The 16,408-nt window shown below is 38.8% G+C and overlaps 1 long non-coding RNA gene across 4 annotated transcripts in view; it reads right to left on the bottom strand.

Moving 5' to 3' along the window:
- LOC133098417 (uncharacterized) overlaps window positions 1–16,408 on the bottom strand; it is a 374,765-nt gene that overhangs the window by 189,399 nt on the left and 168,958 nt on the right. The window lies entirely within an intron of this gene.

Below are 16,408 nucleotides of genomic sequence, written 5' to 3'. Positions count from 1 at the left end.
ATATGGTTGGTTTCAGGCAATCTAGTCGTTCTAGGTACAGAAAATCCCATTGATTACTTCCAATTATTTTGTTCCCTCTTTTGAAATGGCCTAGTACTTAAATGCATTAGGGAAGTGGTGAGCAGGCTTAGTTGGGAGAAATGGAAAATTATTGAGGCCAGGTGATATGATGATTTCTTCTTTCATCAACCTGATAGATTTAAGTGAAAGATGATACTTTAACATTCATGCACATCTAGTTGAAGTGAATTATGTTCACATGCAGATCATATATTTGGCTCATTTCATAAACACACGTTTTGTGCCATACATTCGAGAAATGTGAAATCAAGCCAAGTTTTATATAGCCCACATCATTTTACACATTTGGGAAGGTTAATAGTAAAGATTCTAGGCAACTGATTTAGGTGCTTTTTAAAATTTGGATATTGTACAGCTGATTATAGATTTAGAGGAAGTTGGAAAGCCTCAACAAATTTCTTCTTTTCTTTAGTTGCCAGAGAAGGGTAGAGAAAAGATTTGCTAAGCAGGAAAGAATGGTTTCGCTAGTTCCCACAATTCCTTTTCACCACCATCTTCCTTCAGGCAAAAGTTAGCCTGTATTTTTAAGTGTCTTTGTAACACATGCCTGTATTAAAACATTCTCCTTGTTTATAATTTTATGATTTATCTATATATCTTTATTTCTGGCTACCATGACTTTTTACAGCTTTCTAATTTATATAGCCATTTGTTTAGGCTGTCAAAACATTTTTAATTTTAATTATTGTGTATCATGCCTGAGGGTGTAAAACTGTCAGATAAATCTGAGACTCTGCATAAACATGTGGAGAACTGCATGTGTTATCACTCAACAATTGCTAGTGGGCAGTTAGCAAATGCCTTTCTAGGGGGTTGGTTGGTTGGTTTCTTTTTTCCCCTCCATGGAGGCACAAGATGATGTTGTCAGGCTGGGTACTGGATGCCTTGTTACATACCACATGTTGATGACCTTGGCATAGAAAGGGCAAGACTGTGTGATGGACCAGTCACAGACTAGGCAACCTGCAGATGGCTAATGGGAGAGCACTTAATGTTTAAGTTTGTCAGATTGGGCAACTGGACAGTTAATCTGGCACTCATTTTTAAAAAGAAAAATAATTGGGGCAGAGGAGTCAGATGTCTTAAAAAGTAGGATTGTATATTTGGTAAAATGTGATCAGGGATTTGGCTCTTTTTCTTTTTTATAAAGCCTCAGTAGTATAGATGTATATGTATGAATATAATATGTATCCATCCATCCCATCCATCCACCCATCCAACCACCTACCTATTATAAATCTAAACTTCTTGCATTTGGGATCAGGAGACATGAACTTGAACTTGAGTGATGTCACTTACCAGCTACGGTAATCTTGGACAAATTCTTTAATTGTAGATTTACATTACAGTGAGATGGAGATAATCTAGCCATTTATTCAACACAACATCTAGATATATGATGAGAAATACATCTGGAATATGTCTGTATTTATCCTATGGCAATGTACTATAATTACAGTTCAGTTATGATTTTTTTATGTCAATGTCCAGGGAAGGTTGCCTCCACCCTCTGCCCACTTTCTACAGCCTCAGCCCTTGAGTTCAAGAGGCAGAGAGTGGACAGGGCAGGGGGAACGATGATAGAGATTCTCCTGCAATCTCCTTTCCTGGTCTCTTCTACCTTTTACCCTTGACATGCCCAAGGTACATTAATAAGGCAATATGCCTCAGAATGCATGCCAACTAATCTAGCTGTTGCTATTTGTGGTATTGAATTTTCCAAAGGAGTTTGTGTTTCTAGTCTATGATCTCAACCAGGTAGAGGCATTTGTAATATGGAGATAAATTGATTATTAGTGTGGAATCTTTCAGACAAGAAGCCATAGTTGAAAAATAATCTTGTACTTCTAAGTATTAAAGGTTGGTATCTTATAAAGTATGTATGGATTGCATAAGTCACAAGAATTCAAAAACTATCCCTCATGTACATTTAGTTCTTTGATGGAAAAGTGCTTAACTGAAGAAAGATTTTTAAAAACAAGCTTATCACCTTTGATATAGGAAAGCACTGCTGAACTAGCCCTTCAGGACTCTGATCTTTTTCCTTGAAAAAGTAATGCTTTCCCCTCCTAATTTTCCAAAATAAAACATTTCTCTTTTCCACCCTGAGATTTAATAGTTCCCTGTTGGAATGATTTACTTCCTTATGAAAACTTCATTCATTCCAGGTTTATTAAGAGTATTTGGTAAGTGCCTATGATGTGCTAGGCACTGTACAAGGGGCAGGAGTTTTAAGGGGGAGTAAAAACAGATACTAAACAAGAAGTCAGAATTGGGCTGTATTTCTGATAGGATGGTTGTTGACAGTTATTCATCTCTAGTAACTATGTAAACTGAAGTGTAGATTATATTTCATTTACAGAAAGTCTGTTTTTCTTCTTTTCTCAGTAACAAGCACATAGTAAGTTAAGTGAGCTCATAGTAAGACTCTGAGTTAATAGATAAATGCAGAATGAGTATTCTTTATCTTTTTCTTTCTATCTTTTGATTCTGTTAAGTTTGAAGTCTATATTAAGAAATTAACTTAAGAAAAGTATAGCACTCATAACGCTATTGTTATTCAATTATAATTTGCCTTAACTATGAAGAGGCAAAAATGAAAACAAAGTATATATGCTTGTTATTTGATTATCTGCATCAGCACAAGAGATAAAAGGGACTATACACCCACATTTATAGCAGTACTATTCACAGTAGCCAAGAGGTGGAAGCAACCTAAATGTCCACTGATGGATGAATGGATAAACAAAATGTAGTATATACACACAATGGAATATTATTTAACCTTAAAAATGAAGGGAATCCTGTCACATGCTACAATATGGATAGACTTTGAGGACATTATGCTAAGTGAAATAAGTCAGTCACAAAAAGACAAATATTGTGTGATTCCACTTACATGTTGTAGTATCTGCAGTAGTCAAATTCATGGGAAAAGAAAATAGAATGGAGGTACCAGGGACTTGGAGAATGGGGGAAAGGGGAGTTGTTTCATGAGTTTCAGATATGCCACATGAAAAAGTTCTGGAAATCTGTTTCAAAACAATGAGAATATACTTAATACTACTACTGAACTGTACACATAAAATAGTTAAGACAGTAAATTTTATGTTATGTATTTTTTTACCACAGTAAAAAAAAAAAAAAGGGAGTGGGGAAAGTAACTAATATTGAATAAGTTCTGACTGTCTTCCAGGTACTTTACCTAGTTTATCTCACTCAGTCCTGTCCACACCATCACTGGGCAGGTAAAGAAACACAGGTAAGTTACATAGTTTTCTAGGCTATAGGATTCAGAAGCTAAGGACCTGAAATATGAATTCAAATATTTTTCTATTTTACTCTCAGTAATCTCTGCAACAAAGCATAAATAGAAATGCCACAGATACAAGTAGAGATTAATAGTACTTAAAATAACAACAAAATAATAATGCATTAACATTAATTTTGTGCTAATATTCCATGTGCTTTTTCTGATGGCTTTACACACAACCTATTTAATCCTCAAAACTTACAGGAATTTTTATTAACCCTGTTTTACAGATGAGGAAAGTTAAGTAAATTGCTCAAGGTCAAGCAGTTATTAAGAGGCAGAGACCTGAATTCAGGTTGTCTGATTCTAGTGCCCATGGTCTCATATTACTTGACAAGAATGAGTGTCTAAGGGAGTGGCTAAGACGGTAGAGTAGGAAGACCCAGAGCTTACCTCCTCCCACAGATACACCAAAATTACAACTATTTACAGAGCAACTGCTGATGAGAAAAGCCAGAAGACTAGCAGAAAAGATATTCTACAACTAAAGCTATCAAGAAGGAACCACAAAAAGATGGGTAAGAGGGATGGAGATGTTGTACAGTCAAGTCCCATACCCCCAGGTAGGTAATCCACAAATGGGAGGATAATTACAACTGCAGAGGAATGGTCAGAGCTCCATATCAGGCTCCCCAGCCCAGGAGTCTTGCACCAGGAAGATGAGCCCCCAGAACATTTGGCTTTGAAGGCCAGTGAGGCTTACTTTTAGGAGAGCCAGAGGGCTGTGGGAAATAGAGATTCTACTCTCACATGCTATGAGACCCAGGGCAGAAGCTGTAATTTGAAAGGAACCTAGGTCGGACCCACCTGCTGATCTTGGAGAGCATCCTAGAGAGGCGGGAGACAACTGGAGCTCACGCTGGGGACGCAGACACAGGCAGCAGCTATTTTTGGTAGCTTGTTCTACCATGAGGACACTGGTATTGGCAAGCGTCAATTTGGAATCCTCCCTCTAGCTTATTAGCCCCAGTATCTAGCACCATCCACCAGCCTCTCTGCACCAGTACTGGGATGCCTCGGGCCAAGCAACTAGCTAGGCAGAGACACAGCCCCACCCACCAGTGGGCCAACACCAGCTTCAGGACACCCCAGATTCCACAGCCAGAGTGTCATGAGCAGCAGGCCTTGCTCACCAGTGGGCTGACATCAGTCCTGGGACCCCCAGGGCCCTGTAACCAGAGACCCCAGGACCTGGCTCTGCCTACCAGTGAGTCACCAATAGCCCTGGGAAACCCAACAGCAGACTTGCACCAGCTCTGAGACACTTTGGATCCCTTAGTCAGCCACCCTGGAATCCAGCCCCACTAACCAGTGGGCCAGTACCGGTTTTGGGACATCCTTGACCCTGCATCCAGCCATGTCAAGAACTGACCTCGCCTACCATGAGGCCGACACTAGATCCAAGATCCTAGCCAGTCAAACACCCAGTCCAGAACTTGGCTCTGCCCACCAGTGGGCCAGAACTAACCCTGAGACCCCCCTGGGGCTCCACAGCCAGCCACCTCATGACCTGGCCCCACCTACCAGTGGCTGGCAGCCTCCCCATAACATAAGGCCTAGCAACCAACCAAACCAGGAGCCAGCCACACCTACCAGATCACTCAAAGTAGTGAGCCCACCAAAACAGAAGGACCCACACAGCTCATAGAGGGAGCTTCTCTAGAGTGTACAGCTTGGGTGACCAGAGGGCGTGCAATGCTGGGACACATAGGGCATCTCCTACAAAAGGCCACTTCTCAAAGGTCAGGAAACACAACCAACCTACCAAATACATAGGAATAAAAGCAGCAAATTAGGCAAAATAAGGCAACAGAGGAATATGTTCCAAAGGAAAAGAAAATATAAATTCTAGAAGAAGAACTAAGTGAAGTGCAGACAGGCAATCTACCCAATAAAGAATTCAAGGTAATGATCAAAAAGATGTTCAAAGAACTCAGGAGAAGAATGAATGAACAGAGTGAGAAGTTAGAAGTTTTTAGCAAAGAAAATATATAAAGAAGAACCAAGCAGAGATCAAGAACACAATAAATGAGATAAAAATACATTAGAAAGAATCAACAGTATATGATATGAGAGGAACAGTTAGGCAAGCTGGAAGACAGAGTAGTGGAAATCACTGATACTGAGCAGAAAAAAGAAAAAAGAGTGAAAAGAAATGAGGACAGTTTAAGAGACCTCTGGGACAACATCAAGCATACTAACATTCGCATTACAGGGGGCCCAGAAGAAGAAGAAGAGAGAGAAACGGGCTGAGAACATATTTGAAGACATAATAGTTGACAACTTCCCTAAGCTGGGAAGGGGAAAAGACATCTAGGTCCAGAAATCACAGAGAATCTCAAACAGGATCAACCCAAAGAGGACCATAACAGGACATGTTATAATTAAAATAACAAAAATTAAAGCTAAAGACAGATTAAAAGCAGAAAGGGAAAAGTAACAAGTTACATACAAGGGAACTCCCATAAGGTTATCAGCTGACTTTTCAACAGAAACCCTGCAGACCAGAAGGGAGTGGCATAATATATTTAAAGTGATGAAAGGGAAAAACCTAAAACCAAGAATACTCTATCTGGCAAGGCCTTCATTCAGATTTGACAGAGAGATCAAAAGTGTTACAAACAAAAGCTAAGAGTTCAGCACCACAAAAACATTTTTAAAAGAAATGTTAAAGGAACTTCTCTAAGCAAGAAACAAAGGGCTACAACTAGAAACATGAAAATTATGAAAGGGAAAACTCATTGGTAAAGGCAAATATACAATAAAGGTGGCAAATCAACTATGTGTAAAGTTAGTAGGAAGGTTAAAAGATAGAAATAGTAAAATCATCTATATCTGCAATAAATAGTTAAGGGATACAGAAAACAAAAAGATGTAAAATATGATGTCAAAAATAGTAAACAAGGGGGATGAGTAAAAATGCAGAGGTGTTAATGCTTCTGAACTTAAGAGATCAGCAACTTAAAATAATCACTGTATATATATACACATATATATATAATTCTATGTATAAACCTCAGAGTAACCACATACCAAAAATCTATAACAGATACACACAGAGAAAAGAGAGAGGAATTCAAACATAACACTAAAGATAGTTATCAAACCACAAGGGAAGAGAACAAAAGAAGGAACAAAAATAATTACAAAACCATTAACAGAAGGGCAATAGGTACATACCTATCAATAATTATTTTCAATGTAAATAGCCTAAATACTCTAATCAAAAGACATGGAGTGGCTGAATGGATACAAAAACAGACCCATAAACACGGTGTCTTCAAGAGATTCACTTCACATCTAAAGACACACAAACAGACTGAAAGTGAGAGGATGGAAAAAGGTATTCCACGCAAATGGACATCAGAAGAAAGCCAGTGTAGCAACACTAATATGAGACAAAATAGACTTTAAAACAAAGACTGTAACAAGAGACCAAAAAGGACACTACATAAGGATCAAGGGATCAATCCAACATGAAGATATAACAAATGTAAATATATATGCACCCAAAACAGGAGCTCCTAAATACATAAAACAACTATTAAGACATAAATGGAGAAATACAATATGATAATACAATAATAGCAGGGGACTTTAACACCATACTTACATCAATGGACACATCATACAGACAGAAAATCAGTAAGAAAACACTGGCCTTAAACAACACATTAGACCAAATGGACTTGGTAGATATTTACAGAACATTCCATCCAAGAGTACTCAGTCTTTTCAAGTGCACATGGAAGATTCTCCAGGATAGATCACATGCTAGGCCATAAAACAAGCCTTGTTAAGTTTAAGAAAACTGAAATCCCATCAAACATCTTTTCCAACCACAACACTACAAAACTAGAAATCAACTACAAGAAATAGCTGCAAAAAACACAAACACTTGGAGGCTAAACGATATGCTAATAAACAAACAATGTACCAGTGAAGAAATCAAAGAAGAAATTTAAAAATACACGGAGACAAATGAAAATGGAAACCCAAATTTCCAACACCTATGGGATGCAGCAAAAGCAGTTCAAAAGAGGGAAGTTTATAGAGATACAAGACTACCTAAGGAAACAAGAAAAATCTCAATTAAACAAAAAAACTTACACCTAAGGAAATAGAAAAAGATGGACTAACAAAATGCAAAGTTAGTAGAAGGAAAGAAATCATAAAGATCAGAGTAGAAATAAAAGAAATAGAGACTAGGCAGAGGAGTAAGACATGGAGATCACCTTCCTCCCCACAAATACATCAGAAATACATCTACATGTGGAACAATTCCTACAGAACACCAACTGAATGCTGGCAGAAGACCTCAGACCTCCCAGAAGGCAAGAAACTCCCCACGTACCTGGGTAGGGCAAAAGATAAAAGAAAAAACAGAGACAAAAGAATAGGGACGGGACCTGCACCACTGGGAGGGAGCTGTGAAAGAGGAAAAGTTCCACACACTAGGAAGCCCCTTCACTGGTGAAGACAGTGGGTGGCTGGGGGAAAGCTTTGGAGCCATGGAGGAGAGTGCAGCAACAGGGGTGCGGAGGGCAAAGCGGAGAGATTCCCGCACAGAGGATCTGTGCCAACCAGCACTCAACAGCTTGAGAGGCTTGTCTGCTCACCCACTGGGATGGGTGGGGGCTGGGAGATGAGGCTTGGGCTTCGCGGGTCAGATCCCAGGAAGAGGACTGGGGTTGGCTGTGTGAAGACAGCCTGAAGGGGGCTAGTGCGCCTTAGCTAGCCGGGAGGGAGTCCGGAAAAAAGTCTGGAACTGCCTAAGAGGCAAGAGACCATTGTTTCAGGGTGTGCGAGGAGAGGGGATTCAGAGCACCGCCTAAATAAGCTCCAGAGATGGGCGTGAGCCATGGCTATGAGCGCAGACACCAGAGGCAGGCATGAGACGCTAACGCTGCTGCTGCAGCCACCAAGAAGCCTGTGTGCAAGCACAGGTCACTACCCACACCTCCCTGCCCAAGAGCCTGTGCAGCCCACCACTGCTGGGGTCCCATGATCCAGGGACAACTTCCCCAGGAGAACAAACGGTGTGCCTCAGGCTGCTGCAACGTCATGCTGGCCTCTGCCGCCGCAGGCTCGCCCCACATTCCATACCCCTCCCTCCCCCTGGCCTGAGTGAGCCAGAGCCCCTGAAGCAGCTACTACTTTAACACGTCCTGTCTGAGCAAAGAACAGATACCCTCAGGTGACCTACACGCAGAGGCGGGGCCAAATCCAAAGCTGAACCCCAGGAGCTGTGCGAACAAACAAGAGAAAGGGAAATTTCTCCCAGCAGCCTCAGGAGCAGCAGATTAAATCTCCACAATCAACCTGATGTACCAGGAATCTGTGGAATACCTGAATAGACAACGAATCATCCCAAAATTGAGACAGTGGACTTTGGGAACAATGGTATATATATATTTTTCCTTTTTCTGTTTTTGTGAGTGTGTATGTTTATGCTTCTTTGTGTGATTTTGTCTGTACAGCTTTGCTTTTACCATTTGTCCTAGGGTTCTGCCTGTCCGTTTTTTTGTTTTTTTCTTTTTTAGTATAGCTTTTAGCGCTTGTGATCATTGGTGGATTTGTTTTTTGGTTTCGTTGCTCTCTTCTTTCTTTCTTTTTTTTTTCCTTTTAAATTATTTTTTATTTTTAATAATTATTTTTTATTTTAATAAATTTTTGTTTTATTTTATATTTTTCTTTTTTTCCTTTTTTCTCCCTTTTCTTCTTAGCCATGTGGCTGACATGGTCTTGGTGCTCCAGCCAGGGGTCAGCCCTGTACCTCTGAGGTGGGAGAGCCGACTTCAGGACACTGGTCCACCAGAGACCGCCCAGCTCCATGTGATATCAAACAGCAAAAGCTCTCCCAGAGATCTCCATCTCAACGCTAAGACCTAGCTCCACTCAACGACCTGCAAGCTACAGGGCTGGACACCCTATACCAAACAACTAGCAAGACAGGAACACAACCCCACCCATTAGCAGGAGGCTGCCTAAAATCATAACAAGGTCACAGACACCCCAAAACACACCACTGGGTGCGGTCCTGCCCACTAGAAAGACAAGATCCAGCCTCATCCACCAAAACACAGGCACTAGTCCCCTCTACCAGGAAGCCTACACAACCCACTGAACCAACCTTAGCCACTGGGGGCAGACACCAAAAACAACAGGAACTACGAATCTGGAGCCTGTGAAAAGGAGACCCCACACAGTAAGTTAAGCAAAATGAGAAGACAAAGAAACACACAGCAGGTGAAGGAGCAAGGTAAACACCCACCAGACCAAACAAATGAAGAGGAAATAGGCAGTCTACCCAAAAAAGAATTCAGAGTAATGATTGGAAAGATGATCCAAAATCTTGGAAATAGAATGGAGAAAATACAAGAAATGTTTAACAAGGGCGTATAAGAGCTATATAGCAAACAAACAATGATGAACAACAAAATAAATGAAATTAAAAATTCTCTAAAGGAATCAATAGCAGAATAACTGAGGCAGAAGAACAATAAGTGACCTGGAAGATAAAATAGTGGAAATAACTACCGTAAAGCAGAATAAAGTAAAAAGAATGAAAAGAATTGAGGACAGTCTCAGAGACCTCTGGGATAACATTAAACGCACCAACATTCGAATTATAGATGTCCCAGAAGAAGAAGAGAAAAAGAGAGGGACTGAGAAAATATTTGAAGAGATTATACTTGAAAACTTCGCTAATATGGGAATGGAAATAGTTAATCAAGTCCAGGAAGCACAGAGTGTCCCATACAGGATAAATCCAAGGAGAAACACTCCAAGACGCATATTAATCAAACTTTCAGAAATCAAATACAAAGAAAAAATATTAAAAGCAGCAATGGAAAAACAACAGATAACATACAAGGGAATCCCCATAAGGTTAACAGCTGATCTTTCAGCAGAAACTCTGCAAGCCAGTAGGGAGTGGCAGGATATATTTAAAGTGATGAAAGGGAAAAACTTATCAAGATTTCTCTACCCAGCAAGGATCTCATTCAGATTTGATGGAGAAATTAAAACCTTTACAGACAAGCAAAAGCTAAGAGAATTCAGCACCACCAAATCAGCTTTACAACAAACAATAAAGGAACTTCTCTAGGCAGGAAACACAAGAGAAGGAAAAGACCTACAATAACAAACCCAAAACAATTAAGAAAATGGTAATAGGAACATACATATTTATAATTATCTAAAATGAAAATGGATTAAATGCTCCAACCAAAAGACATAGGCTGAATTGATACAAAAACAAGACCAATATATATGTTGTCTACAAGAGACCCACTTCAGACCTAGGGACACATACAGACTGAAAGCGAGGGGATGGAAAAAGATATTCCATGCAAATGGAAATCAAAAGAAAGCTGGAGTAGCAATTCTCATATTAGACAAAATAGACTTTAACATAAGACTATTACAAGGGACAAAGAAGGAGACTACATAATGATCATGGGATCAATCAATGAAGAAGATATTACAATTGTAAATATTTAGGCACCCAACATAGGAGTACCTCACTACATAAGGCAAATGCTAACAGCCATATAAGGGGATATCGCAGTAACACAGTAATAGTAGGGGACTTTATCACCCCACTCTCATCAATGGACAGGTCATCCAAAATGAAAATAAACCAGAAAACACAAGCTTTAAATGATACATTAAACATGATGGACTTAATTGATATTTATAGGACATTCCATCCAAAAACAACAGAATACATTTTATTCTCAAGTGCTCATGGAACATTCTCCAGAATAGATCATATCGTGGGTCACAAATCAAGCCTTGGTAAATTTAAGAAACCTGAAATCGTATCAAGTATCTTTTCCAACCACAATGCTATGAGACTAGATATCAATTACAAGAAAAAATCTGTAAAAAATACAAACACATGGAGGCTAAACAATACACTACTTAATAACCAAGAGATCACTGAAGAAATCAAAGAGGAAATAAAAAAATACCTAGAAACAAATGACAATGAAAACACAACGACCCAAAACCTATGGGATGCAGAAAAAGCAGTTCTAAGCAGGAAGTTTATTGCCATACAATCCTACCTCAGGAAACAAGAAACATCTCAAATAAACAACCTAATCTTACACCTAAAGCAATCAGAGAAAGAAGAACAAGAAAAACTCCAAAGTTAGCAGAAGGAAAGAAATCATAAAGATCAGATCAGAAATAAATGAAAAAGAAATGAAGGAAACAATAGCAAAAATCAATGAAACTAAAAGCTGGTTCTTTGAGCAGATAAACAAAATTGATAAACCATTAGCCAGACTCATCAAGAAAAAAGGGAGAAGACTCAAATCAATAGAATCAGAAATGAAAAAGGAGAAGTAACAACTGACACTGCAGAAATACAAAGGATCATGAGAGATTACTACAAGCAACTATATGCCAATAAAATGGTAAACCTGTAAGAAATGGACAAATTCTTAGAAAGGTATAACCTTCCAAGACTGAACCAGGAAGAAGCAGAAAATATGAACAGACCAATCACAAGTAATGAAATTGAAACTGTGATTAAAAATCTTCCAACACACAAAAGCCCAGGACCAGATGGCTTCACAGGCGAATTCTATCAAACATTTAGAGAAGAGCTAACACCTATCCTTCTCAAACTCTTCCAAAATATTGCAGAGGGAGGAACACTCCCCAACTCATTCTACGAGGCCACCATCACCCTGATACCAAAACCAGGCAAAGATGTCACAAAGAAAGAAAACTACAGGCCAATATCACTGATGAACATAGATGCAAAAATCCTCAACAAAATACTAGCAAACAGAATCCAACAGCACATTAAAAGGATCATACACCATGATCAAGTGGGGTTTATTCCAGGAATGCAAGGATTCTTCAATATACGCAAATCAATCAACGTGATACATCATATTAACAAATTGAAGGAGAAAAACCATATGATCATCTCAATAGATGCAGAGAAAGCTTTCGACAAAATTCAACACCCATTTATGATAAAAGTCCTGTAGAAAGTAGGCATAGAGGGAACTTTCCTCAACATAATAAAGGCCGTATATGACAAACCCACAGCCAACATTGTCCTCAATGGTGAAAAACTGAAACCATTTCCACTAAGATCAGGAACAAGACAAGGTTGCCCACTCTCACCACTATTATTCAACATAGTTTTGGAAGTGTTAGCCACAGCAATCAGAGAAGAAAAAGAAATAAAAGGAATCCAAATCGGAAAAGAAGAAGTAAAGCTGTCACTGTTTGCAGATGACATGATACTATACATAGAGAATCCAAAAGATGCTACCAGAAAACTACTAGAGCTAATCAATGAATTTGGTAAAGTAGCAGGATACAAAATTAATGCACAGAAATCTCTTGCATTCCTGTATACTAATGATGAAAAATCTGAAAGTGAAATTAAGAAAACACTCCCGTTTACCATTGCAACAAAAAGAATAAAATATCTAGGAATAAACCTACCTAAGGAGACAAAAGACCTGTATGCAGAAAATTATAGGACACTGATGAAAGAAATTAAAGATGATACAAATAGATGGAGAGATATACCATGTTCTTGGATTGGAAGAATCAACATTGTGAAAATGACTCTGCTACCCAAAGCAATCTACAGATTCAATGCAATCCCTATCAAACTACCACTGGCATTTTTCACAGAACTAGAACAAAAAATTTCACAATTTGTATGGAAACACAAAAGACCCCGAATAGCCAAAGCAATCTTGAGAATGAAAAATGGAGCTGGAGGAATCAGGCTCCCTGACTTCAGACTATATTACAAAGCTACAGTAACCAAGACAGTTTGGTACTGGCACAAAAACAGAAATATAGATCAATGGAACAGGATAGAAAGCCCAGAGATAAGCCCACGCACATATGGTCACCTTATCTTTGATAAAGGAGGCAAGCATATACAGTGGAGAAAAGACAGCCTCTTCAATAAGTGGTGCTGGGAAAATTGGACAGGTACATGTAAAAGTATGAAATTAGAACACTCCCTAACACCATACACAAAAATAAACTCAAAATGGATTAAAGACCTAAGTGTAAGGCCAGACACTATCAAACTCTTAGAGGAAAACATAGGCAGAACACTGTATGACATAAGTCACAGCAAGATCCTTTTTGACCCAGGTCCTAGAGAAATGGAAATAAAAACACAAATAAACAAATGGGACCTAATGAAACTTAAAAGCTTTTGCACAGCAAAGGAAACCATAAACAAGACCAAAAGACAACCCTCAGAATGGGAGAAAATATTTGCAAATGAAGCAACGGACAAAGGATTAATCTCCAAGATTTACAAGCAGCTCATGCAGCTCAATAACAAAAAAACAAACAACCCAATCCAAAAATGGGCAGAAGACCTAAATAGACATTTCTCCAAAGAAGAGATACAGATTGCCAACAGACACATGAAAGAATGCTCAACATCATTAATCATTAGAGAAATGCAAATCAAAACTACAATGAGGTATCATCTCACACCGGTCAGAATGGCCATCATCAAAAAATCTAGAAACAATAAATGCTGGAGAAGGTGTGGAGAAAAGGGAACACTCTTGCACTGTTGGTGGGAATGTAAATTGATACAGCCACTATGGAGAACAGTATGGAGGTTCCTTAAAAAACTACAAATAGAACTACCATACGACCCAGCAATCCCACTACTGGGCATATACCCTGAGAAAACCATAATTCAGAAAGAGTCATGTACCAAAATATTCATTGCAGCTCTGTTTACAATAGCCAGGACATGGAAGCAACCTAGGTGTCCATCATCGGATGAATGGATAAAGAAGATGTGGCACATATATACAATGGAATATTACTCAGCCATAAAAAGAAATGAAATGGAGGTGTTTGTAATGAGGTGGATGGAGTTAGAGTCTGTCATACAGAGTGAAGTAAGTCAGAAAGAGAAAAACAAATACAGTATGCTAACACATATATATGGAATCTAAGGGAAAAAAAAAAAAAAAAAAAAAAAGAGGTCATGAAGAACCTAGTGGCAAGATGGGAATAAAGACACAGACCTACTAGAGAATGGACTTGAGGATATGGGGAGGGGGAGGGGTGAGATGTGACAGGGTGAGAGAGTGTCATGGACATATATACACTACCAAATGTAAAATAGATAACTAGTGGGAAGCAGCCGCATAGCACAGGGAGATCAGCTCGGTGCTTTGTGACCACCTAGAGGGGTGGGATAGGGAGGGTGGGAGGGAGGGAGATGCAAGAGGGAAGAGATATGGCAACATATGTATATGTGTAACTGATTCACTTTGTTGTAAAGCAGAAGCTAGCACACCATTGTAAAGCAATTATACTTCAATAAAGATGTTTAAAAAAAAAAAAAAAATCTTCCAACAAACAAAAGTCCAGGACCAGATGGCTTCACAGGTGAATTCTATCAAACATTTAGAGAAGAGCTAACACCTATCCTTCTCAAACTCTTCCAAAAAATTGCAGAGGAAGGAACACTCCCAAACTCATTCTATGAGGCCACCATCACCCTGATACCAAAACCAGACAAAGACACTACAAAAAAAGAAAATTACAGACCAATATCACTGATGAATATAGATGCAAAAATCCTCAACAAAATACTAGCAAACAGAATCCAACAACACATTAAAAGGATCATACACCACGATCAAGTGGGATTTATCCCAGGGATGCAAGGATTCTTCAATATACGCAAATCAATCAATGTGATACACCATATTAACAAATTGAAGAATAAAAACCATATGATCATCTCAATAGATGCAGAAAAAGCTTTTGACAAAATTCAACACCCATTTATGATAAAAACTCTCCAGAAAGTGGGCATAGAGGGAACCTACCTCAACATAATAAAGGCCATATATGACAAACCCACAGCAAACATCATTCTCAACGGTGAAAAACTGAAAGCATTTCCTCTAAGATCAGGAACGAGACAAGGATGTCCACTCTCACCACTATTATTCAACATAGTTCTGGAAGTCCTAGCCACGGCCATCAGAGAAGAAAAAGAAATAAAAGGAATACAAATTGGAAAAGAAGAAGTAAAACTGTCACTGTTTGCAGATGACATGATACTATACATAGAGAATCCTAAAACTGCCACCAGAAAACTGCTAGAGCTAATTAATGAATATGGTAAAGTTGCAGGATACAAAATTAATGCCCAGAAATCTCTTGCATTCCAATACACAAATGATGAAAACTCTGAAAGAGAAATTATGGAAACACTCCCATTTACCATTGCAACAAAAAGAATAAAATACCTAGGAATAAACCTACCTAGGGAGACAAAAGACCTGTATGCAGAAAACTATAAGACACTGATGAAAGAAATTAAAGATGATACCAACAGATGGAGAGATATACCATGTTCTTGGATTGGAAGAATCAACATTGTGAAAATGACTCTGCTACCCAAAGCAATCTACAGATTCAATGCAATCCCTATCAAATTACCAATGGCATTTTTTACGGAGCTAGAAAAAATCATCTTAAAATTTGTATGGAGACACAAAAGACCCCGAATAGCCAAAGCAGTCTTGAGGGAAAAAAACGGAGCTGGAGGAATCAGACTCCCTGACTTCAGACTATATTACAAAGCTACAGTAATCAAGACAATATGGTACTGGCACAAAAACAGAAACATAGATCAATGGAACAAGATAGAAAGCCCAGAGATAAACCCACGCACCTATGGTCAACTAATCTATGACAAAGGAGGCAAAGATATACGATGGAGAAAAGACAGTCTCTTCAATAAGTGGTGCTGGGAAAACTGGACAGCTACATGTAAAAGAATGAAATTAGAATACTCCCTAACACCATACACAAAAATAAACTCAAAATGGATTACAGACCTAAATGTAAGACTGGACACTATAAAACTCTTAGAGGAAAACATAGGAAGAACACTCTTTGACATAAATCACAGCAAGATCTTTTTTGATCCACCTCCTAGAGTAATGGAAATAAAAACAAAAATAA

The sequence above is a fragment of the Eubalaena glacialis genome, chromosome 9, assembly GCF_028564815.1.
Source record: "Eubalaena glacialis isolate mEubGla1 chromosome 9, mEubGla1.1.hap2.+ XY, whole genome shotgun sequence".
Lineage (NCBI taxonomy): Eukaryota > Metazoa > Chordata > Mammalia > Artiodactyla > Balaenidae > Eubalaena > Eubalaena glacialis.
The sequence above is the reverse complement of the archived record's forward strand: the minus strand, read 5'-3'. Positions and strand labels throughout refer to the sequence as shown.